This window comes from Pezoporus flaviventris, unplaced genomic scaffold, assembly GCF_033815535.1.
Source record: "Pezoporus flaviventris isolate CSIRO_AGI_PZ_B2104156 unplaced genomic scaffold, CSIRO_AGI_Pfla_v1 ptg000001l, whole genome shotgun sequence".
In the NCBI taxonomy this organism is placed as follows: domain Eukaryota; kingdom Metazoa; phylum Chordata; class Aves; order Psittaciformes; family Psittacidae; genus Pezoporus; species Pezoporus flaviventris.
The window spans coordinates 63,572,721-63,599,608 of record NW_026892549.1 but is presented as its reverse complement, the minus strand read 5'-3'; the positions used below and the strand labels follow the sequence as shown (position 1 = coordinate 63,599,608).

The 26,888-nt window shown below is 40.1% G+C and overlaps 1 long non-coding RNA gene across 2 annotated transcripts in view; it reads left to right on the top strand.

Annotated features, from left to right (window-relative positions):
• Positions 1–9,400: 9,400 nt before the first annotated feature.
• The window catches only part of LOC133273759 (uncharacterized), a 260,975-nt gene continuing 243,487 nt past the window's right edge, over positions 9,401–26,888 (top strand). For both annotated transcript variants that reach the window (XR_009744931.1, XR_009744930.1), the window contains exons 1-2: positions 9,401–9,464; positions 18,097–18,199. This is a non-coding gene — a long non-coding RNA (uncharacterized LOC133273759). The remainder of the gene's footprint in view (positions 9,465–18,096; positions 18,200–26,888) is intronic.

Below are 26,888 nucleotides of genomic sequence, written 5' to 3'. Positions count from 1 at the left end.
AATGCTCCTAGCACTGCATTTTTCCTATGAGAAACTCACTAGATGCTCACAGAACTGAAGACTACAAAGTCTTTTGCATCTCTCTAGAGGAGCAATGAAAGCATTTCACATTTATTTTGCAAACCATCAACCTAATAATCGTTTGTTTTTTTTTTTTGTAGAAATGATAACTTGTTTGTAACTGTGTGTGAAAAACAGCAAGTCATTTAGGTTGCAAGATAAAGCACTCCCAATTTAAAGGATAGTCCTAGAATCCTAAGTCAGCTTCCCTCATGTAAGTGTTATGATAGCAGCCTTATTTACATATCACATAATTTTTGCCTCATTTTTGTGTACAAGAGCCATGATCCTCAGGGAATAAGGAAGGTGTTGAATAGTTCTTTTCAACTTCATTGCCTAGTCTGTAGTTGTAGGATGTATTTACTGTCTACTGGGCCAGCTAGTGTAGTCCAAACCTGCACTGCATTTGCAGTTATTTCTTCTTACTGTTTTCATTGGCATTCTTCATTATAGAATTATCTGAATGCTTCCCCAATGAGTTTTTCTGTATGGAGGGAGCAGAGAGCGTTATCCCCATTTTATAGCTGAGAAAGTGTAAATTTGCTGAGCAGTGGTAAGAAGTCAACATGAGTAAGACTCATCCTGGCACAGTTTTTTATATTTATATCCTCTCAGTGACATTGCCTGTCCTTTTGTCCCTTTTGTATTATGTGCAAGGGTAAATAGGAATTTTGCAGCCTTGTCTTTCCATCATTTATTATGTGGCCTTTCTCTATTACACCATTCTTTAGTTGGGCAGTCTCTGCCCTTTCAGTCTTCACACATTGGGATTTCCCTTTATGCCTCCAACATTTTCATTGCTCATATCTAGATATTTCTTCTTTAGAGTAATATCTAGATTAAGATACCTAGATAAAGATTTAGAGCAAGATAAAAATTATGTCTAATTGTCCACTATTAAAAAAAAAAAAAAAAGGACATTTTTAGTTGAAAGATGGTTTTTTAAAGCAAGATAGATTCCACAACATGACTACAACAAGGGCAGTATCAGCACTGACTTACTTGGTCCTAGAACTGAGTCCTTTCAGGGCTGGCAGAGGTTGCCCAGGGAGGTGGTGGATGCACCATCCCTGGAGACATTCATGGCCAGGCTGGATGTGGTTCTGGGCAACCTGGTCTCATTGAAAATGTCCCTGCTCATTGCAGGGGGGTTGGACTAGATGAGATTTGATGGTGGCTTCCAACCCAAACTGTTCTCTGATTCAGTGAATGTGTGTTCCATTAGCCAAGCCTGACAGAGGATACTGGTTAACATTAATTTTGTTGCTGATGGTTTTACAAAGGAAAGTTCTGACTTCTAAAAATTAGACTAAGCAAATTGAGCTTAGTTTGGACAGACCGCTGCAGGGTGTGAAATGGTCCTTTCCAATGAATGGGGCTTGATTTCAACAGTCATGCACCAGCATACAGAGTGCATATTCTGTATCTAAGCCACTTGGTGATTTGTGTTTATTATTCAGACTGGCATTCACTTATGTGAAAACTCTATGTATTTAGATTGGAAACAGTGTTAAATAATTAACATAAATAGACCGACTCCAGCAGTAGACATGTCATATTAAGTAACGCAATATGTGGATTTGGAAGGGCTCCTAGTAAGGTGGATCAGTGGGCTCCTGTAGCCAGGGCTAAGCATGCTATTGATGACAATTACAGAATGGCATTCACAAGCGTGAAAATTCAACACAGGGCTTTACCATATGGGGTTATCTAGAAGCAGCAAAGTCCTTGAGCAACTGTAGAGTTTTCAGTGATGTGCCTTGCTAGGGTATTTTTCAATGGCTATTTTACTTTTCCAAAATAGTACAAATTTGGGTACTGAATCATGCTTTGGTGTCCTGTCACCTGTGATCACACGGTGGCTAATGGTGCATGGTCTGAGTGCGGCATACGGTTCCAAAACAGATCAACTCCTAAACTGATAGGCACTATAATGAGAAACTCCTGCTGACAGCAGGTATTTCTGTTTTATCAGAGAATAATTCACTGAGTGGATAATTGGTGAATTCCCAATGGGAGAAAACTTGATTCTGCCTGAACATAGGTTACCAAATGTACCACTATAAAATAATTGATTTTGTGATACATCAAGTAGGGACCTAGTTGAGACTATTGAACTTTTCACTTAGGGCCTGAGGGTTGACTTGAACCAAGCTCCCAAAGGTGAAGAAGCAGTGCTTGACATGTGCGGGGTTTTGCACTCTTAACAGCCTCTTTAACTTTCATTTTCTCCTACTTTCACCAAGATCTAGATGTGCAGAATCTCATTATGATGGTTGAGTTGTCATTGGAGATAATCACCAAAGGAATGTGTTATAAAAGGAGGAAAAAAAAGTATGCCTAGAAAGTCTGAATAATTTTTTTATGCTGTTGTTTTAGTGAAGAGGCTTTGGTTGCTGATAGGAAAGTTACTATAGCTATAGGGCACGTTTAATTGCATTTTAGAAACTTCTTTTAATCCTGTAATAACAAAAAATTAAATCAGTGCTGACATTTTTTTGTTGCCAGAAGAAGGTAGTAAAAGGGTAAAGAAATAATTGTTAGTTCTGAGAATATAATTAGCAACTTTAATGCTTTAATCTAAAAAATGCATATTTTGAGCCTGGGTGAATGATTAAAGAAAAGATATTGAAAGCCTTTGAAATTTCTAACTGTTTGTTTTTAATTGTAAATTATGATCACTGTAATTAGCTTATTTAGTACATTTATAATGTAAACAAATATGAATATACAGAAGTTCAGTGTTATATTTCAGGGCAAATAAGAGCAGCATTTTGACCCTGGGCTCTATTTGTTAAGCCTTTCTTGTAGTGTTTGGCACCACTTCATTCTTTCATACTGCTTTCTTTTTCTCTCCTTTTTCTTCTGAAGGATAAAAGAAAGCAATACATAATACTTGCAGGTCTCTGCTGAGGTCTTAATGCATCTGGAACTACACTGAAGAAAATACAGATAGAAATCTGATCCTTTTTGGGCTCCATTTAACCCTCACTCTGAAGACTTCTTACAGCTGGAATATTTATCATGTTAAAAAATAAAGTGCTACATGTTTTCTTAAACACTAGGTTGTTAATACTGAATAATTAGATCCACTGGAAGTCGTATTATGTTTCAGGTAGCCCTACTTCCATAGCTGGTTATCTGCAGAAATGTAGTGTGTCTGACCCTGGTTTTTCTGTTTCCTGGTGATGCATTTTATGTAACATCCTGGAACTGGATTTCACAACTCTGCTCCTTCCCTTGTACACATCACACAGTAACACCAACAGGAGCTGCCCGGCTATGCTTCCCTGCATGCTAATGGAAACACATAATGAGTAACAGGATGTTTTTCCCCACCAAGTTCAAAGATTAAAATTTGGGCTTTAGTCTTACCATTATTTATACAAAAAGACATCTTTTGTTGTATTTCCAGAGCTCAGTTATCATGCTGCGACACACTGCATCCAGTTCGATAAGTCATGGAAAGTTATGATTAGTTAAGCTCCTTATGAATAGAGAAGACTTCCCCAAAGGTTTAAACTGGCCTCTAACTGGAGATTTTAAATCATTGTTGAAGTGTTTTGACTAGGCTGCCTTTGTGTACACTAAACAGTTTAAGGTTACTTTTTAATCCTGGCGCCTGTTTTATGATGTACACTTGCTGCAGATTGAGTGTTGTTCTGTTCATCACTGCCAGCTGTCTCCTTGGGATCCTCTAGTAACTAAGTTATTTTATCTCAGAGGAATGAATAGTCAATAACAAGCAAATAATAACCTTTCTGCTGAATTCTCAAGACTTATAAAAGCCACCCTCGTCTTTTGTCAAACTTCCCCTATAATGTAAGCTGTATCATGAGGATTGCTCTGTTCTTGCATTGTGAGCCTTCAGGAGTTAGAATTGTTTATAACATGAAACAAAGGTAGAAGAGGTACATATTGCAGCAGTGTATTCATATTCTGTGGGTATTTTTTAGCTGAAGGAAGTAAGCCCTGGTTATTACAGCTGTCACAGTGGCATCTGATATTTCGGTATCAGTGATTGCCTCTCCCACCATATGACCCTGATCACTACTGTGCTTCTCTGTCCACTATTAAACTGTGAAAGGTCTTGGCCCTCCAGGTGCTGTTTCTAGTCTGAAATAGCAACTTGTCTGTCACACTCTTTCTTCCTAACTTCATGCTTAAGAACCCAGCAAAACTGTTTAATGTAGGCAGGGTCTCACACATCAACAAACACGTCATGTGTGTTTTTATGGCTGGTGCAGAACAAGGGCACTAAGTATTCATTGGTTATTAAAAATGGACAAACTTTGAAGTGATTGCATGAAAAATTCCAAAATTGCAGATCCAGAGCAGATCTTTACTGAATTTTTGCTTTTCTTGCCACAGCAGGGAAACCAAGCAAAAATGGTTCATGGAAATCTAATTGAAAACCCTAAAGCTATAAACAGAACTCCAAAATTGTGTAGTTGAAATGAATGGAACTTCCCATGATGTGCATTTTTCCCTCCTCAATAAGTACCTTCTTGTGATGAGGCTGAAAATCTGCTTAACATAGGCAGCATGAAAGACCTAGAGAGTAGACTTTTCTATGCAAATAGATAAGGTCTATCAGGCCTACCTAATTTTTAGGAATTAAGGTGTGGGGAAAGATTCTGAACTTAAGGTAACAGAGCTGGCCCAACTGGCTATTGCTCTGTACATTGTACAACCTTTGACACAGTGGCTGTCAGATTTTTCCAGCCCTGAATCTTATCTTTTTTAGCCGTGTATTGTTAAATTCCTGTAAACTGGTGTGAGAGGCTTGACAGCCAAGAGCCAGGGTTTGTATGTTGAAATTCAGCTGCATCTGGATTGTATGAGAAATTAAGTAGATGCAATGCCAGAGTAATAGACGCTGGATGCTTTTGTGTGGAATGCTTCTGGTCACTTTTGCTAAGATAGTGCTGAGTTTCTTACAGTGCCCCCCATGAACAGGATCTCTAACAAACACAGTTGCAGCATATTAGATTGGAAAATGTTTTACTTTGAAACAGAACTATCCATGTTTTCATACCCTGTGTGGTATATTCTGGTTTGCAAATACCATTTTTTATCGTATGAAACATCCTCTCTTCATGTTTTGTCAGAAACATCTCTCCATTTGTAACAATATGCAGTGTGTATACATGAATACATAACGTATCTATTATGTATACATGTAAAAGCAAATGTGTGGCTTCATATCTCATGTTAAGAAAAGGCCATCCTTTAACAATAAAGCCTTACAAAATTTTATATAGTGTAAACAAAAGTTATGAAGCTATATATATAAAGTTAAAAGGTTTAAATGCAGTTCTGCTTATCTTAGTGTAAAACTAAGTGCTTCGGTCTTCACTGGCAAAGGCTCTGACCTCACCACCCAAATCTTGGAAGGCAGACACAGGGACTGTGAGAATGAAGACCTTGGGCACACTGTAGCAGAGGATCTGGTTCGAGACCATCTTAAAAACCTAAACGTACACAAGTCCATGGGTCCTGATGAGATCCATCCGCGGGTCCTGAAGGAGCTGGCGAATGAAGTTGCTAAGCCACTGGCCATCATATTTGAGAAATCATGGCAGTCAGGTGAAGTTCCCGATGACTGGAAAAAGGGAAATGTAACCCCCATTTTCAAGAAGGGGAAAATGGATGACCCGGGGAATTACAGACCAGTCAGTCTCACCTCTGTGCCTGGCAAAATCTTGGAGAAGATTCTCCTGGATGGCATGCTAAGGCACATGAAAAACAGCATATTTTGGTGCTTGGTGACAGCCAGCATGGCTTAACTAAGGGGAAATCCTGCCTGACCAATTTGGTGGCCTTCTATGATGGGGCTACGGAACTGATGGACAGGGGTAGAGCAGTTGATGTCATCTACCTGGACTTGCGTAAAGCTTTCGACACTGTCCCACACAACATCCTTGTCTCTAAATTGGAGAGATGTCAATTTGATGGATGGACCACTCGGTGGATGAAGAACTGGCTGGGTGGCAGCACACAAAGAGTTGTGGTCAGTGGCTCAATGTCCGGCTGGAGAGCAGTAACGAGTGGTGTCCCTCAGGGATCCATGTTGGGACCGGTCTTGTTCAACATTTTTGTCACTGACATGGACAGTGGGATTGAGTGCACCCTCAGCACGTTTGCCGATGACACCAAGCTGTGTGGTTCGGTTGATACCCTGGAGGGAAGGAATGCCATCCAGAGGGACCTTGATACGCTTGTGAGGTGGGCTGACGCCAACCTTACGAAGTTTAACCATGCCAAGTGCAAGGTCCTACACCTGGGTCGGGGCAATCCCAGGCACAGCTACAGGTTGGGCAGAGAAGAGATTCAGAGCAGCCCTGTGGAGAAGGACTTGGGGGTGTTGGTTGATGAGAAAATGAACATGAGCCGGCTTCAGTGTGTGCTCGCAGCCCAGAAAGCCAACCGTATCCTGGGCTGCATCAGAAGGAGCGTGACCAGCAGGTCGAAGGAGGTGATCCTGCCCCTCTACTCTCGTGAGACCTCACCTGGAGTATTGTGTGCAGTTCTGGTGTCCTCAACATAAAAAGGACATGGAACTGTTGGAACAAGTCCGGAGAAGGGCCACGAGGATGATCAGGGGACTGGAGCACCTCCCGTATGAAGACAGGCTGGGAAAGTTGGGGCTGTTCAGCCTGGAGAAGAGAAGGCTGTGTGGAGACCTCATAGGAGCCTTCCAGTATCTGAAGGGGGCCTATAGGGATGCTGGGGAGGTACTCTTCATTAGGGACTGTAGTGATAGGACAAGGGGTAACAGGTTAAAACTTAAGCAGGGGAAGTTTAGATTGGATATAAAGAGGAAATTCTTTCCTGCTAGGGTGGTGAGGCACTGGAATAGGTTGCCCAGGGAGGTTGTGAATGCTCAGTCCCTGGCAGCATTCAGGGCCTTGGGTGAGATGATTTAGTGTGAGGTGTCCCTGCCCATGGCAGGGGGGTTGGAACTAGATGATTTTAAGGTCCTTTCCAACCCTAACTATTCTATGATTCTAAAACCAGAACAGAAATTGTCAGTAGAGTACTTTTAGAGTTTAGTCATGACTTTGGATATGGAAAGCAAGACAGACAAGGATTTAGAGCTAATGGGAAGGGGCAAAGAGAGGAGAGAGGGGATGAATTCCTGAGCAAAAACCTTAAAAACAGATGTAAAAAATAGGAAAATGAAGGTGTATCCACTCTGAGCACGCTTGACATTAACTTGTAACAGGTAGGGCTGTGCTGCCTGTTAAACGAAAAACCACAACTCTGTTGAATAAGGGACACAGACCAAGCCAACTGGAATGAGAAAAATCTTGTTGCCCTTCTGTGGAATATCCACAATGGCTGAATGTTTTCTGTGCATCCATGATCCATTTGGTGTCTGGTTCTGCACTGCTTCTTGTACACAATATTTACTGTAATCAGAGACGTCAATCAACCATAACTTTTTTGGGGCTAGAGATGGGATTATGTGGTTCTACCAGTCCTCCCAGATCCTAACATTTAAAGAGAAAAACCCACTGGTTTATGTTTGTTTTCTTTTAAAATGGTTGCTAAAATTTGTCAGTCATTTTTCTGTGGACAAACACTGTATTTGATGCTGCCATTGGCACTTCAGGGATGAAAGGCTTTGAATGTCATGCTCTCCGGAGTATAACTCTATGCTTGTTCATTTTCTCTTAGGAGATTTGGATGTGCTGTTGCAAAGCCTTGATCTTCACTATGCTCATAGGCTTTTCACAGTGATTATGAGATGGGTCCTAAAACGATACTGTAATTACCATTATTCATAGTAATGACTTATTAGTAAAAATTACTAATAATCTTAATAAACCCCTAAGGACAAATCCTGTAGGTGGAAGCCACAGGTGGGTTCATTATAACAGGGAGACTTGTTCCTTCTGCCAATTTTGTAATAAAATAATGAATTCCCAGCTTTTTTCAAGGGTGATGAAGAGATTTCAGGAGAGAATTCTCTCCAACTGATAATGTTTTGCCCACCTGAAAGGCCCCAAACATGAAGAGTGGAAGGATGAACGGGTCTTTGCCCTGATTCCTGTGAATAATTCTAGCAGCAAATATAACTTATTTCCATCTAGCCTTCTGTCTCTCCTTTAGTTTCTTTGTTTCTTAATTTTCATGGCCTTTTGTGTTTTCATAAGGCGGTAGAGTATGTGGTAGACAACAAGTATAGTATTCATAGCTTGGAGGTAAATATATTAGTTACCAGAAAGTTCGCAGAAGACTTCTTTCTCAGAGGATATGTATGTGTGTGTGAACTAAGGAGAATGCTTAAAGCTGTGAACAAAGGATAAAGTAGAGGGGTTGAAGACCTGGTAGCCTGCCTTCAGTTAAGGGGGAAAACTTTGTGGACAGGCAGGGAAATGGTATATTGTTTTAAACTTACTAGTTAAATGTAGGATATGTCTGTTATCCCCATATACACCCATGAGGAAGGAGAGAGAATGATCTCTTCCCTCGTCTAAGAACTGGGGATTAGAACTGGATGATCTTTAAGGTCCCTTCCAGCCAAATACGTATTTTAGGTATTTATATTCTTAAATTCACTTTAAAGAAATGTGCTCTGGCTGTGTTTAGCTATGGCTTTAAAAGAACAACAATCAAAAGGAACAGCATTCCACAGTCATTTAGTCTTTAGAGCCAATAACAAAATCCTTAGTCCCTTGTACAAGTGCGTCTCTACCCAGTGGTTGGTCCGATAGGCAGAATGTGCCTGCAGCTCTGGCACCATGGAGGGTGGAGAGGTGAATCCTCCTCATTGGCAGGGAATGCTCCGTGCAGATGAAGTCATGGAATCCCGAACGGTGTGCTCACATTTTTTCAATAAGTGTTTTTCGTCACTACAGAGCTTTATATAACAGCAGTAAAGGCAAGAAAGGAAATTGGAAACACAGCTGAGACTGCATCTAATACTTCATAATGGCCTGAAGTTCTTACTGTTTATTAAAACTAACACCCCTTGTCAGGGTGTTGATCAGAAATTCTCTGCAGTCTCGTCTCTTTGATCCTTTCATTTTACAAACCAGATATTTGTTGCCATTTCTTTATTTAGTTTTACATCTAACCCATTGAAACTCAGTTTTTCTAATAATGCTGCGTGATAAAGAGTAATCCTGAATGCAGTGAGCCAACAAACTCATCACTAAACAAGTATTTCTACTCCCAAAGAAAGGAGAACTCTAGTGTAACACAAACAGAAATGGTTAAACGTGGCACCAGAAAGCATGCTTTCAAAAACTTCTGGTGTCTCTGGGCCTCATGCATATAGTGCTGTCCACTTGGAGTGTGGGCATAATTTGTTCTAATATACACATTTACCTTTTGTTTCAGCAGCTCCCTGGCTCCTGCACATGCAAACATTTGAATTTCCTGTTGGCTCAGAGGTGAGATTTATAACATTTATTAAAGTTGCTTTTCACTGTGAGTTTACTGGGCAGAAAGCCTAAGAGGGCCTTTTTTTTAAGGGGGTTTAATTGCTAGAATTTACCAGAGGGGTGAACATTATGCTTTTTTTGCAGCACAGCTATCCACTAAGATTGCCAGGTGTTGAATTTCCCTAGAGGTTCCCTATTTATTGAAGGAATTCATGAAATACCCATCTATCCAGAGCTGGGGCTCCTGCCATCTCTTTCCCATTCATCGTCTTGACTTTATTACCTTCATGGCTGCTTTTGAATTTCGTGATTGACCCTGTTCATTTCTGTCCATTCCTCTCCGTAAGTGTCCTCCCTCCTCTACACTTGAGCACCCTGCCCATAAAAAATGGGCCAGATTTGCCTCAGATTTGAATGCTCCTGAAAGCCTTTTGCTATGGTGTGGCTGCGGGTACAGAGGGACAGTTCAGCGTTGGAAGTATCCTGGTGCTCTCTAGTAGGGTGGGAAGGAAGATGAACAGGGGGCAGGGAAGACAGAATAAGTGGAGGGAAGGGTGAAGAGCAAAGAGGTATTTTGCAATGTTTCAAATAAAACTCTATAAATAGCCCTTTAAAATCCATGAATGGACTTCTCAACAGATGGCAGCCCTACTGTCAAGCGAGCCCAAGGTAGGCAGACCATAATTGTTAGCAAGTGTATTGTTAGGGGAATTTACTAATTTACTGATGCAGCAACCACTTGAGTTAAGGAATAAATTGGAATATTTTGGTGCATTTCCTTGAAAAAGTCATCCACTTTTAAGTGTATGTATTGAAATGACAAAGTCTTAAATGGGGGTCTCCTTTGCTAAACAAAAGAAATGCAAATTGCAGTTCAAGATTTATATTATGATAAAAACCAAAACACAAAAGAGACATTATCTTGCAAAAATATAAAAGTACATTGCTTCATGAGCCTATAATGATATAATGTGATGTTGATGTAGTTAAAGATGTCAGAAGGGAGACAATGACCTTAAAAGTTTAACACAGACACATTAATATTGATTGATTTTTAAGAGATTGAACAGCAAGAATATATCTATATGTAGCCTGGATATTGGATTGTTTGAAAATTTGAGATGAGATACAGAACATTTCGGTCTTGTAATGCTTTAGACCTAACAGCAAGAACATGCTTTAAATGCAGCCATTTTTACTACAAGAAACTGGATGATTATTTGCCTTGAATTTAGCAGACTGTAAACCTATTTCTCATAAAAATCAGTGGTGTTTGACAAAGCTGGATGATCATTTCTGGCTTAACCACAAACGCAGGTCTGCCGTGTGAGATGTCACAAAAAATATAGGGGGTTGTTTTTTTGGTTTGGGGTTCTTTCACCCTGTTCTATACATATGTATGTAGTCTTACAACTGTTTTGTACACACACATGCACACATTCCTATAACATAGTGAGAAGTGTAAAATCTCAGCACCTTCTGGCCTTGTGACTGTGCATCTATCATGTCATTTTTTCTTCCTACTTTTCCCCAAGCTGGGAGATGTCAATAACACTTCTTATTTGAATTTAGCCTCATCTTTTATCTGTGTTTATGCCAGCAAAGTCACAAAGAAACAAGCCTTGCATTGAGGTGGAAGGTGCTAAATATTGTAGGGTTTTTTTTATTCCCTTGAGGCAGTTCATTTTATGATCTCAGGCTGATGAAAGTTACATCTCCTTCACAAGTGAGCTTTACTCTTAATGTAGAGACTTCCACTTGTCAGAGAAATGGAGATATTGGGCATGGTTGGCCTCAGACCAGACCATAGATGCTTCGGAAACAGGGATTAGGAATTTAACTTGGAAAAATCAGCTAGCAATAGAGAAGAAGTCTGACTTGTATGAGATGGATCACTTTGCTGAGAAGTGATCCTGCAGCATTGTACAAGCTGGAAGTTTTCATTCGGGATCAGACCTCAGGAAACATAGAATCATAGAATCATAGAATAGTTAGGGTTGGAAAGGACCTTAAGATCATCTAGTTCCAACCCCCCTGCCGTGGGCAGGGACCCCTTACGCTAAATCATATCACCCAGGGCCTCGTCCAGCCTGGTCCTGAACACAGCCAGGGATGGAGCATTCACAACCTCCCTGGGCAACCTATTCCAGTGCCTCACCACCCTAGCAGGAAAGAATTTCCTCTTTATATCCAATCTAAACTTCCCCTGCTTAAGTTTTAACCTGTTACCCCTTGTCCTATCACTACAGTCCCTAATGAAGAGTCCCTCCCCAGCATCCCTATAGGCCCCCTTCAGATACTGGAAGGCTTCGCAGCTTCATTTCCCAGCTCCTTCAGGACCCGCGGATGGATCTCATCAGGACCCATGGACTTGTGCACGTTTAGGTTTTTAAGATGGTCTCGAACCAGATCCTCTCCTACAGTGGGCCCAAGGTCTTCATGCTCACAGTCCCTGCGTCTGCCTCCCAGGGTTTGGGTGGTGAGGTCAGAGCCTTTGCCAGTGAAGACTGAGGCAAAGAAGTTGTTCAGAACCTCAGCCTTCTCCAAGTCCTGTGTAGCCAGTTCTCCTGAGAGCTTCCTGAGGGGACCTACATTCTCCCTAGTCTGTTTTTTATTTGCTATGTACTTGTAGAATCCCTTCCTGTTATATTTAATACCTCTAGCTAAGTTTAATTCTAACTGGGCCTTAGCTTTCCTAACCTGGTCCCTAGCTTCCCGGACAACATCCCTGTACTCTTCCCATGCCACCTGTCCTTGCTTCCACTTATTATAAGCCTCTTTTTTCAATTGAATTTTCCTCAGGAGCTCCTTATCCATCCAAGGAGTTCTCCTGGCCCTCCTGCTGCACTTCCTTCTGGTTGGGATGCAACACTCCTGAGCTTGTAGCAGGTGATCTTTGAATATCAACCAACAGTCTTGGGCCCCTCTGCCCTCTAGGGCTATATCCCATGGAACCTTCCTAAGCAGGTTCCTGAAGAGGCCAAAGTCTGCTCTTTTGAAGTCCAGGGCAGTGAGCTTGCTGCACGCTCTTCTCACTGTCCTGAGGATCTCAAATTCGAGCATCTCATGATCGCTGCATGCAAGGCTGCCCTGGAGTGTCACATTTCCAACGAGCCCTTCCCTGTTGGTGAGCACGAGGTCAAGCATGGCACCTCTCCTTGTCGGCTCCTCTATTACTTGCAGAAGGAAGTTGTCTTCCACACAATCGAGGAACCTCCTGGATTGCTTGTGCCGGGCTGTACCGTCCTTCCAACAGATGTCAGGGTGGTTGAAGTCACCCGTGAGAACAAGGGCCTGCGAGTGTGAGGCTTTTCCTATCTGTCTATGGAGTGCTTCATCCAACATGAGGCAGATAAACATAATGCACAGGCCACATTTATAAAAATGAATCATTAGTCTTTTACGTTCTTCTCCCCACATATAAAGTGATAGAAAATCAGTATCTGAAGGAAAGAAGACAGCTGAGAACCTGGAGTTCAGTGTAGACATTCTGCATAATATAGAATTCTTGTCTTCAAGAAGCAAAGACAAGAAAAATTATCATGTGGCTGTTTTGCATCCAGATTCCATTTTTTTAAATATATAACCAGAAATAGAAAAAGATGGATACTTCTGGGGAGAACTGTCAAACAGTGATGTGTCTGGGTGTCGTACCTGCATCCTGTTGACCTCTGCTTAGTTTCACCACTGTTAAATCTGCTTTGGCCTTCCAGTATGGGAAAATAGCCCTAACAACCTATTTAGTAAAGCAGGGAAAGCACAGTGTCTCCAAAGGGCCTGATCTTAGTGAGCATCCAGAATACCAGAAAGTCAAGAAATTTGAAGGCAGTCAGACTTGATTTAATTATTTTCTACTACAAATCTCATTTCAGGGAATGATTAATGGGAAAAGAGACATAAATGGCAAAGTCTTGATCAAGGGAGCTGCTGTCAGGGTACCATCTAGATAAATTAGGAAAAGAATGCTCAGGTTTCTGTGAAAGAAGACTAATGACATTAAGTCAAGATGAAATGGAAAGGAGCAGCATTGCAGGTTGAAAATCATAAAAGACCAGCCTGCCCTGACAAGAAACCCTTAACTGAAAAGTAAGTGGAAATGCTAAGGAATGACTTTCTGTCAGTGCCAGGTCTTGAAGTTACACAGGGCTGAAGATGACCCAGACACCAATTTTCCTTTTTGTGACCTGTCAAAACAAGTGAAGGAACGTTCTGGAAGCATCTGAAACAGAAGTTGTTAGTCGCAGCCCTACACCCTGCAGGTGCTCTGCATCTCATGTGCTCACTCTACCTAGTGGGTATCAATCCCTTCACTTAAGTCCAGACCATTTCCAGCTGGTGGCAAGCAGACAGTGGGTAAAAGGGGAGTGTGAAACCTGCAGTCAGTAAATCTTAATGTAGTGTAAAGAACATGTTTAGAAGCAAGGAGGGATAGCTGTAGCTGAGATCATGGGGAGATTTTACAAGTGAGCTGAATGTATTTGTGCAAAGGAAGATTTCTTAGAAGGTAAGATTTGTCTTTTGCTTCACCAAAAAGGATTCTAAGAAAGGAAATTAAAAACCCACTGAAACATATCTGTGGTTAAAAGTGTACTCTTGGAACTCTAGAGAGCTTAAAGCAAATCAAAATGCACCCTTTCTCAGAAAATGTTGAATTCTCTTTAAGTATATATTTAGTCTTCTAAGAAACACTAACATTCCAAACCGAAGGAGCAGACCTTCCATTGGAAGTTTTCTAGCTTCAGGTTTAGATTATAATATAGAGTAGCTTTTCTGCAGCCAAGTACTTAGTGTGATGGGTACTAAAACTGTATAAGATTAGCTAATGTACTTTTCTGTGAATGTCAGGCTACAGCATTGTACCTGACTGCAGTAGCATGAAGTTATGCTTCAACAGCGTTCCATTGTAATGGAGGATTTTGAAGGCAGGGAAACAGTCTCTGGAGTGTTGCACATCAGCAAGGAATTATTTGTGAAGGTAGAAAATAGGGGAAGAGTTTGAACTGATGATGAGAACAACTAAATGGGGAGCGGCAAAACTTCCAATATTAATATTGCACCTAGCTGTATAAAAATAACTAAATGAAGCATGTATTTAAAATTTGGTGAGAAGCTTTTGTACATTTTAGTTCTGTTTGGCTCAGCGGGTGTGCTGCACTTTAGACTTCAGTCTCCCAGGCTGTCAATCCAACAACTTTCACAAGCACTATATTCACTTAAAAGCTGAAAGAGAAAAATAGAAGGGGGTGATGTTAATAGCACTTAGCACTTATATAGCTTTTTCCTTCCTGAAAGTACAGTGCAAACATGAGGTAATTAACAAGTACTTTGTCTTGGAGATGCAAATGTGTATCTAAACAACCTTTAAGTAAAGAGAATACAGGCATGTAACACCAATCTGTGCCCAATTGCACATTTTAAAGGGTAAACATTACAAAGTGGCATTTATGGTATAATTTCTCCCTGTAGAGTGTTGGTAAGTCCAGCTTGTGGAAACCAGCATAGTGTATTTCTGCATGCAGGGCTCCTTCTTCATTGTTTGAAGAACTTACTGCAATAACTTCAGATTTTGTTTGATGAACTGCCTGCTGCAGGAAACCACTGGCAAGTTATAGAAGGAGGTGTGTTGTTTGAGTAGAGTCGAAATGTGTAGTTAGGTTACACAGATGTACGGGCAATTCAGACTGTCAACAGCTTCTGAGCAAGCTGCTGTGCCTGCTTCTCTCCATCAGCTCCATCATCTACCCACCTGTGTATTAGGTATTATGAATCTGGCCCAAAAGTTTTGTACTCTTGGACAGAGAGGCATCCACCTAATCTGGTTGCTTAAAAAGTTCAAAGTCTTCGAAGGTGAGAACCAGAAAGGAGAGATTGAGCTGGCACTGAGAGCACTGAAATCCTTTTGAGGGGGTGAAGGGACAGACATTAAGGATAAAACTCCAGGTCGTAGACTTGCCACTTCTCTAGAAATGAGGAAGAGAAGTGTTGGCAGCTCTGTTTTCAGTATGCTGCTTTTTCTGCTTAAAATAAAAGCAGCGTTTGCAAAGCTGGAAGTATCATAAGTCAGTTTGATAATTAGGGAGTTGTTCTGAGCCCTTCAACTACCAAGGGCCATCAGCACAAATCGGCCAGGATGCAGAGCAAAATCTAGTGGGGGAATTGGCTGTTTCACTCTCCTCTTCATTCTCAGGCCATTATGACTTTAGGGTGGCAAATCTGTCAATTTTGCAATTTCCTTCAGTAATAGAGTTTTGGCAGAAGCTGATGCCTCTGCTGTTTTGTACTCATGCACAGTTAGGTAACCAGCGCATGCCCCATTTAAGAGGGGCACAGAAAGCTTGTCAAAGTTACTGCATTATAGTCTGTCTCTCTGTGCTGAGCTCAGCTGCTTGAGAGCAGAGGAGGTGTGAAAAGGCTTGTTAATAAAAGTCTGTTTAGATTTCATTACTGTGAGCAGCCAAATCAAGACACTACAGATCTTGCCAGCCCTCTGAGAATTTCAGTCCTCTCTGGAAATACTTTCTTTCCTGCACTGGTTATCTTTCCCAGTTGAACCTTTATGCATTGCAAGCAGAGCTCTCCTCTGCTGTCTTTGAAGGATAGAGAGAATTAAGACTCCCTTCCAATTGTAGAGAATGGTGAGTGAAAGAAGGAGCAGGCCGAGTCTCGTTTCTCCTACTCGTACACTGAAGAAAAACCATCCAGATCAGCCTTTTGTTTCCCCTTTTTTATTTTTAGTACTAGAAAGGGGAACTCTTTTTTTTGCTGCAGGAGGAACGAAGGTGACTGGCATAGAGAATGGGCTGGATGTTGCAATCTGGCAGACTGTCATTGCAGAAATGCCAGGGAAAGGGCATAACTAACAGATTGGGCCATGGATAGGCAATTATAGGTTGGTTATGTCCCGCTCGTAGTTGGGATTTGGGGAAGTCTTGTCAAGCTCTACCATGCCTTTTGCATTGTGCCAAAAGCATCTTATTGACTAGATCTAGGGAAGTCTCCTACCAAGAGTAGGAAGAGAGCATGCAAGCACAGTATCTTTGGCTACATGACCAGCCCTAGTCTTTAAGCAATTTGAGGACTTGAGTGATCTTTTTCAGATCACTATGGAAGAAAAATGCTAACCTGTGGCAGACTTGGCATGTGGTATGGAAGGCCTTCCCCCCCCCCCCCCCCCGAACATTTAACCTCTCCACTTTCATAACTATGATTTCCTTTGTTGTGGTCTTTTAAATGTTCTTCAAGGTATACTTAGATATTTATTAAAGCTTTTTAATGCTTAAGTCATGATGAAAGCAGATATAGGTCTCCTAACCATAAATGCTGTTCTTCCTCTCTCTACTGGCATAAACAATCACCTGAATATACTGACTGTCAAAACCCAGCTAGCAATAAATGACATGAAATGGTTGCTGAGAAGCTGGGTCAGTCCTCTTCACCATATATTCCCCTGTGTTACACCTTATAAATTCAAAGGGAATTACAAAGGTTAATAAATTCTTATTTAACTTGTTTTTTCACTTGTCCATTTGTATTTTCTAAACAAGTCTCAAATTTTACATGATTAATGACCAGATTTAATCAGAAGGAAAACTCTTCAGAGAAGAGCACATTTTAAATAGCACGTTGCCATACCCATACTTTGCATCCTTACTGAGTGATAACATAATACAATTAATGAATACCTTTCTCCCCAGTATAATTTCTTTGTCATCATGAGTAGAATTTAGTCCTTTTCATCTTTTGTTATGTCATGGCTTTTGGTGTTATATTCAGTGTTTGCAGTACCTGGCCCCATCAGGAGATCCAGAAAGGGTGATACTTCATTTATTCCATCACTACAGTCTTTGCTGTAAAGTTACTTAGCAATGCTGTTTTGTTATATGAAGTGTTTAGTAATGTAGTCATTGAAGTCAATATGACTTTCACAATTGATCTCAATCAGGTGAGGACCGTGTTGACTGTGACTTTGTCACCCCAGTAAAAGATGAACACTGTGCCCTTTTAAGTAATGTATCACACCTGTATTTTTGAGAGATCACTTGTAAAAAATGCCCTGGAAAAGGAGGGGAAGAGAGATGTGCCTGCTAGTGCCAAACTTACCTTCTGAATTCCCTTTCTGCTTGCAAGAGAAAAACGTAGGCTGTAAGGCATGTGCTGTATATTAATATTTGTTCAAGCTGTCTTCTCATACATTGACTTTCTGATGCTGCACAGTGTTCCCCTGCACTGTTTTCCAGCACAATGGCTAATGTCCTGCTTTGAAAATTATCCATTAAATTTTTATCAATTCTGTGTTTTGGTGAGACAGTATGAAGGAATGCCACTGGAAAATTAGATTCCTCTTTGACATCAGGCGCCCAGTCAGCAATCCAATCGCATGCATTTCTACTGAGACATTAGGATTTGATATAATTTTGGGCAGGAAACATTTTAAAATGAAACAATTGAATTTTCTGGATGGTCTTGGGGACCACTTAGCTTAAGAGAATACACTTCCAAATCAAAAGCTTTTCAATCATTATAAATATTATTTGGCTGATATTTGCTTTATGTGTAGTAGCAGTTTGAATTTGTATTGAGTGTTTGACTGGCTCATGCTCGCATAGATGATTTATGAAATTATTATTTCATATTTTTCTAGTGTTTGCATGGCAAGTGACATCTGGCTGACAGGAACTTGGAGAAATGGGATCCGAAGCGAATGCTGCAGTTATCACAGTATCATATTTGTCAAACGGCTTAAGGTTGGTCTGTCTTTGTTTAATGTATGAAACTCACAGCAGTGAATAAGAAACAGCACTATTTGTTGTGAAACTGAGCTGCTTAGAAAATGAAGATAGATGAAGAACAGAAGTTAGTGGCATTCTGCATTCTGTTCATAGATTTAATTTATGTAGACAATCACGCATTCTGGCTGAAAGACAGTTCTCAACTTGTTTGGAAGGGGTTTTTTGCTATTACACCTTTAAATTTTGGTTAATGTTATAGAATTCATACATACTAAATCACAGAGATAGGGAAGTCTGGAATAAGCTACTATAGCAGATTGGCACAGTTCTCTTTACACTGTAAGTGTCCAGCTACGCAAGTCTAAGGGTAAGTTTAATTCTGATTGCATTGTAACTGAAACGTACCTGTTGAAATGGAGTCTTCAAACAAACATACCCTAACACTTTCTCATGAAGCTGTTGATGTGTCATTTGTCTAATGGTAAATTCTATCTTGCTATATATATTTTTATATATATATAATATAATACAGATTTTTAAAGTTAGAATATTATTTAACAGTTCCAAGTGTGGTATGAAAGTGTATGATTTTCTTTACAAATATGACTTCAGCCTTTAAAAAGCATTTTCAGAATTCATTATGTTTGGGAGGAAGGTCTGCTGTAGTGTTACATAGTAATGATGAAAGTGATACAGATAAATGTCCAGCTTCTGCCATGCCCTGTCAGGGGAGAGGAATTGGCTGTAGTACTCTGCCTGGAAGGGTCTTTTGGATATTCTTTGTCATTGTCTTTGTATCATTCACCCCTACTGGTCATTAAGACCGTGGACTCTGTGCGGAGAAAACCCACTCCTACAGGATTCCTGTGTTGTGTCCCAGCTGTCTTGGAAAGGAAGGAGCATGGGGGCTGTTACACTTACAAATGTGGAGTTCAGAAGAGAAAAGCAGGAATGGTTCTATGGAGATGCTAAGGGTAGAATATACAAATATAATTATATTATATTTGTATATACAAATTATATACAAATATAATTGTATCTGTACTGCTGCCAAGTGATTTTCTGATCTATGAAGTTATCAAGCTGAGAACACTCAGCATCTTCCAGGACTTGGACCCTTCTTTTTAAACAGCTTTGAGCTCCAATTCACAGGAAGAAAGAACCGACAGTCATTTTTCTTTAGGTCTGCAATTACAAGGTCTATTTGGGAAACTTAACAAAAAAACAAAACAAAAGTGGGGCAAGAAGGCAAAGAAAACACTTCAGAATTGTTTAGAGAGGACAATTCTATTCCCCTAAGTGAACCTCAAGAGGAGCCCTTCTGTTTACTGGCGATATAAGGAATTTGCCTGTCCTCCTTTGTTAGAGATGAACAGTGTTATTACCCTCCGCTCCGCACTTTTCCAAACATGTCCGGTCAGTGAAGACCTACCCATTGCCATACTGGCCTTTCCTAGCAATCATGAATATGTTTTGTACTTGTAGATGAACATCACTAAGTGTTTACCTTGTGTTGGCTTAGGATGTTGTGGCAAAGAACTTGTCATGCAGGAAAAACTAAGTACATTATTTCTTGAAAAAAGAAGTCTTAGGTTTTTGGAGCTTTTCTGAACAGGTCCTATTCCCTGTTGCAATCACCAAATGTCCTGATGGTTGGTTATAGATGGAGTATTATATAGCATATTCTGCTTACCTGTTTTCTATGTTGTCACTTTTATGTTGAGCATGAACATTTTCTTTGTTTTCTCTAATTCTCAAGAGACCTGATGCAAGTCATTCCTAAAACATGCTCTTTTGTCCTTCTACAGTGAATGTCTCTAACACTCCTTGTCTCTTTCAGTTGAGGTGGGCCAGTCCCCATGTCTCGAACATTTGTGTCTTTTCTTACTTAAGAGAATCATTCATATACAAGTATTTTGAACTACTTCGAAACAAGCCTGCAAGTGCTACTGCCTCCTCTAGACCTAAAAATCACATAAGTCTTTATTTTTTCACTTCCATTCAGCAATGTGTTGTATTATGCTATGTAGTACTTCTGTCTCTAGTTTGTGTTATACAAAACAAAGCTGTTCTAGTTTCTTAGCCAATGTTATTTATGCTCTGTGATAATGTATATTACACTTGTATTTGTCTGCTTCTCCATCTTACCTAGCCACACACTCAGATTTTATCAGCTTCTGGTTAAGATTGCTAGACTTCCTGTATGCCAACACAAACAAAAAGCAAGGAAGTAAGTGGTTAAGTCATTCAACACCCCATTTACACTATTCTCTTCAGCACTCATTCTCAGTCTCGACTACCTCACTTTCAATGTCCACAGTCTGCACATTTCCAGCTTCACCCTGATTACATTATTTTTTTTCTCTTCACTATTGAAGGCAGTATTTCTTTGGCCCGCTGCATGATTTGATACTTTGAGTATTTGCACCCAAAACTAAGATGTCATCATTAATTACAAAATAAAAAGTCTGTATATCATGGTTGTTTGCTACATTGCAAGTTCTAAGACTGAAGAAAAACTACCTAGCTGTAGGACTGTCAATGGTAAGGCTGAAGATATATGATCTGCATTCTTTGTATTGAGATACTTTGGTAGACAGCTTTGGGATAAAATTTCCAAAACTATGTAGGGGTGAAAAGTCTTGGGATATTTCTGGTTTTAATCCTTTTATTTCCTATTTCTATTATTTCATCATTAGAAATTATAGAAAATTAGACATCTGTCCCTAAACTGGCGCACAGTTGTCTCTGTTGTACTTCCTTTCTGACTAGGTTTAGTCTTTCTGTCCTGTACTTTACCTTATTTAGCATTACAAAAACAACTGTGCTACTGGTCCAATCAGCCAGTGTCTCACTCCACCTGCAGTTAGGATTTTAGTTTCTCTTTGCAAATCTGATGTGGTCGTTTATGCTTGGTGTAATACTGGAATTTCTGTCAAAACAGTGGATCATCTTTTTAAGAGCTGAGGGTCTGGGAAACACTTCATTGTGTTCTTTAATATTGCCCCTTGTGTGTTGAGCCATGCTGCTTAATAGTTTGCATTTACAGTCTGTTTCACGGAACAAGGATAGGTCAGACTTGCTCCATTGATCTTTTGAACCTTCCTCAGACTGGGGGGAAAGTCAGACTCGTCAGAGGTCTGATCCCTTTGAAAGCTGGATCTTGGCCCTTTCTTCTGTAGGTGAAGATGAAAATGAATGAATGACACTATATAAAGAACTTCTCTTTTTCAAGAGAAGACTGGTAGCACCTACAGGTACAGATACTCTATAGGAACTGAGCTCTCTAGACAATGTTTGAGCTCTCTAGACAATGTTAATGTCAGCTGAAGTATTTGCAAGTGACTTTTGAGGCATTTTTAAGAAGCACTGTGTATATTTGTGCATGTATCGTAAAAGCCAGAGAAAATGCATTCTCTTTTATTTAAAGACTAAACCTAGTATTAGCTGTGGTAGACTGATGAACTGCCTGAGACATTTCAGCTCAGTACAATAGCAGACACTGAATATATTTTGTTTAGAGTTTGGTTGGCAGAATGCAGCATGTGGACATGAGCACACGGATGAAGCCACAACCCTGATATTTTTCCCTCTTCTTCCCTGTTTTGTTCCCAGCTCTTTCCTGTAGAAGAGTCTTCAGGTTAACAGCAATCCTGAGGTATAGTACCATAATAATAAAAGCACTCCAGAAAAGGTGGATTGGAAAAGAAAGAGGGGAATCCCATAGGGCAGCTCATACAACGCTGGTAAATGAAGTTCACACTTTGTGTTCTCACATTCAGAAAAAGTATAATTGAGACCACTTCCCTAAATGACAAGAGTCCATTTAAAGCTGAATTACAATTGACAGTAAAACATTTTAAAGATACTTTGTCCTTTCCTTGTTATTAACTTTGTTTTCTCTGTTATGCCAAAGGCAGTACGAAGATATAGAAAGAGAGGGAAAGAAGGAGAAGTGACTCTTGGCTCCAGGAAACAAAAGTTGTCATTCATTCTGCCAAATGAGGACCCCAAAGTACAGGCACTAAGAAGAATTTGGACTTGAAATATTTGGGGTTTTCCCCTTGTATTACATTTGTCTTCTGTCACTTTCTTCCCCCTTTTCTCTTGCTGTGTCATCTCTCAACAGATGCTTGAGGTCTAGTTCTCAACCACTTTAAACCCTACTTGAAGCACTCATTTTCCTTCAGATTCATTTACCTTCACAAAGTTTCAGGGTAGTTAAGAATGTTGCTTGCTTGAAACTTTGCTTTCACTAGTGGCAATACACTAGTGTGTTTGAAAGATACATGTCCTGGATTAGAAGAGTTTCTGTTCCTGTCCGTGGACATCTTAGATTAGAGAAAACAGGTATGGAAAGACCAGAAGGCCACTCATACCCCTCTTTTATGGCTAAATGTTGTTATGACACATCTGAAGGTGTTATGGTAACTGATTTTGGCCTAATCTGTTTAATGTTTTAGTAGAGTGTTTGCTTTTTCTCCCCTCTGTATTAACTTTCTAAGGTTGGAGTTCTGTGTTCTAATTGTTGAGGGGGTTGTATTTGTTTATTTTAAATGGTTTTGGTCCATATTAATAAAATGAGATTCTATTTATAGATTTTTGACTAGAAGAAATCACTGTGCCTACTCTGCAGGTAATCGCATGGCACTCAAACCAGAAAAACATCATTTGGAAGGCTGCTATAATGATGGTAATAGCTGTGAATTCCAGTGATACTTTTAGGGATGGACAGATCCTTCCAGGATATATGCGGTTGTCTAGTCCTTGTGAGCGGACTAATGCTTTTCCAAGTCCTCTGCAGAGATAAAATTTGACTCGAAGCTCATCAATCTGAGCAACCCCCTAGTAACAGCTATTTTGAAGTCTAAAATCCTTTAGAAACACACTTTCACCATCCACAAAGTTGACTTTGGCTCTGTTAGTAGAGGCCCTAATATCTCAGAAACACAGAGATCCCATTTCATATGTAAAAAAAAAAAAAAAAGGGATTTAGATTGTTATGCCCTAACCATAGCCATGTGGTTGGAGACTGCTGAATTCACATGAGAATGCTTCCCTGCTTTTCTTCTAACAAGCAACTCTCTCCTCCTACCAACAACCATTTCAATATAATATAATTTCAGAGTATTCTTGCCTTCATTGGCAGACTACAATGTTTTATGATTTTTAGCTTTTGTTTCCTTCATGGGTGAAAGCTTCCACCAAATTCGATGTAATATCTATTAACTTAGGGTATTTTTACAGCATCACATGGCTTCCATATCTCAATATGATGTTCCTCATAATTAATATCTTCCAGTTTGATACTGCTGCATACTTAGAACTTGATTTCTGTTCTGTCATCCCATCTAAAACCAGGATCCTGACAAGAGGCCTGTCTTAGGAAATCATGAACGTCCTTGAAGTGATGATTTTGCCCCTCTTTTCTCAAAGGAGGCCTTTCTGTTGAATTTCTACTCTTCAGGTAGTTCTTTCCAGATAGCCGAATCCTCTGTGGTTTGCTTTGGGCATCTCTGTGTTCTCAGAGCTGCTCTCATTTTATGGTAGGTTGGTTTTTAAAACTAGCTGACTTTTTACACTTTTTACATTGAGATCTGTTAGTGCTTTCTTACACTGTTCCACTCTCCTTGATTCTCTTGGCTTTTTTTCAGAGGTTGATGTTGATACTGAACTTCAACATGTTAGAATAAATAACATATCCCACGCTCCTACTTTTTTCAAAGGGTCAGCTTCCCCAAAAGAGAATTGGGTAGTTTTGCAAAGTTTTGGAAGCAATAATGGCACAAATAGTAAGAGGTGTGGGTCATGTTCTGTTCTATTTCTTAAACCGTGAATCTCGCCCTGCTACTTGAGGCTTCATCCTAGAAATGTTTGTATTTGAAGATGCCCCAGTGCTCAAGCTACAGCTACTCTGGAAAGAAATATACCATGCCTTAACATTTGAATATTCATGTTCAGAGGTATTTTCTGTGTTGACACAGGTATTTTCTCATCTATATTATGGATAGCTACTGTAAAAGGCACAAAATGGGGAAGAGGGGAAAACCAGAAAATGTGTGAACTTTTATGAATTAGACTGGAAAAAAGTAAAAAATAATAAAGAATGGGAAAAAAAAACAAACCAAACCTGGGAAGGCATTGTTTGTTTTTTAAGTATTGTGGATAGATATACTCTTAGTCAGCGGTAGCTGGTGCATGTACTTCATTTCCACTGGGACAGCTTCAGGTTTATAACAGGATAGAACCATTTGTAGGCTATGTGCAGATGTGTAGTATGGGTGTTTTGGCAGACTTGTACAAACTTGAGTGTCCAGCCTTAGGCATCAGATGCAAATATGTATGGTAATGGAGTTACAATATTCTGTTGTGAACATCCAAGCAGGCTGCGTTACTGTTCTAGCTCTTGGACACATGATCCTGTGAGGGCAGAGCTACCCTGTTAACTACTGGCAAGAGTTTCAAAGTACATTAATGTCACTTGAAGCCCTGCTCAGAAGCAAGAGCTCTCTCAAGATATTTATTTAGTTAATTTTCTTCAGATTTCAGAGCTAATGTGTTATACTGAGGTGCACTTTTAGGTTTCTTGATGGTTATTATCTTTTTGGTTAGCCATGTTGTTGATTAGTAAGTTGGCAATTCATGTAGCATTAAATAAAAACAGTATATGCAAGTTTTATGTTTGTACATGCACACATATATACATGTGTATTTATATATATACTTTTACAAGGGCAGGTAGTGACAAGACAAGGGGGAATGGCTTTAACCTGCCAGGGAGGAGGTTTAGATGAGCTCTTAGGCAGAAGTTTTTCCCTATGAGGGTGCCCAGAGAAGCTGTGGCTGCCCCATCCCTGGCAGTGTTCAAGGCCAGGTTGGAAGGGGCTTGGAGCAACCTGCTCTAGTGGAAGGTGTCCCTGCCTGTGGCAGGGGGTTGGAACTGGATGAGCTTTAAGGTCCCTTCCAACACAAACCAGTCTGGGATTCTATGATATATATTTATATAGGTAATAACGTAGTTTGGGTTTGGAGATGGTGTGTTTGTGAAATAATCTGTACAAAGAAAATCAGAAGCCCTCTGTTTGCCTGTACAGTAGGACTACTGAGGAACTTCCAGTATGCCTTTTTTCTTGCTGTCTTCCAAATACCCCCCCTTTTAGGTCCAGGCATGAGTGTGAATATGTCTCTAAGGTGGCCATACTGCAACAGTTGCCCCAAACCAGGGCACTGATTTGTAAATCAAGCTGAGTTTCCAAGTTCCAACTGCTCTCTATTGTATTTGAGAAGTAAGGCAGTTTCTGCCTGGACTGGAGGCACTGACCCAGAAAGATAAACAGGGAGCACATGTTCGGTGCTTGTGAATTACTGTTTGTGGTTTGCTTTGATAATTTTGGCCTTTATATAGAAGTAGTCACTTGTAGACAACTGGCAATTACCTTTGAGTCTGTGGGTATAATCCATTAATATCCCCTAATTTAATACAACCATCCAAATCAAACATTCTTCTGTTTTTAAAAAAGCCTGCAGGTAATGGAAGCTTCAGAACGTTCATATGTGTAGTGTTACAGTAGGAGAGTCTAATTTCTGTACTCCAAGACCTGGTAAAGTCCCAAGCTCATATTAATGCCACTTCAAGCTTCTAAGGGAGTATTTTGACTGTTTGCCATTGGCCCTGTTGCTTATGGAAAAGCAAGGAACTAAGCTGGTGCCTGCTGGCTTTTAATATATCTTTTTAGGGGAGGTCAAAACTTGGGCCAAAGAAAATGGGGGAGCCACCCCAGTGTCTGTGCTTAATGACATTAGCAGATGTGTCTAGAGAGCAGAAAACTGCAGCTATGAAGTCCTACAGATATCCAGCCTGCCTAAGTTTACTGTGGAAAATGGTGATTCTCGTGGCAAGACTTCCTATGTGTGCAAGTATTCCTGATTGATATGGTGAAGCTTCGGTTTTCCAAATGAGGAAACAGCTCTCTTCATTCCTAATTTAAATGGTTTTATGCTGTGAGACCTGCGGAATATTGAGTATGGATTTCTTGTGTTATATCGAAAAATGTGTCCATATTTCAGTGAAAATGTAAAACACTTTATTTCATTAGTCCATGTGAGTTCCATTAATCTGTATTAACAGAGTGTAAGAAATCTCATCAGCAAATAGATACAAAGGGATCCTTAAATCTGTCTTTCTCATCGGATGTCAGAGTCCATAAAGTGCATTCCACTGTGATCACTCTCATACAGATAGGTCAAGCCATAAATGACTTTGAAAAAGGTAGGCTGAAGAAATCAGTTTAAAAGTGAGCTGAGGAGGTTTAAGCAGTGGCATCCTTCTCTCTGCTTTGAATTGCTCCTTTGTGTATTCAGTCTCTTAATAATGTGTTACTGGTTTTTATTAGTTCTGAATCTTGGCTTACTTAGCTATCTGTAAACCTTGTCTGCTGCGTCATGTTTTGGTACTTTTTGGGTACTGCTGCATCACATTTCTGACAGATAAGAAATTTCTGAAGAACAGTATCATTCTGATATGAAAGGAAGCAACATGGAGAATGTCACTTTTGTGTTTTTCCAGTCTTAATGTTCCTTGCAATGGCAAGAAGACATCACTAATAAATATAAATTTGATAACCTTGAGAAAGCCTTTTGCTGAGCAGTCTTGATTTTGGATTTGTACTAGTCTAAGGCATTCCATTTGCATATAAAAATCATC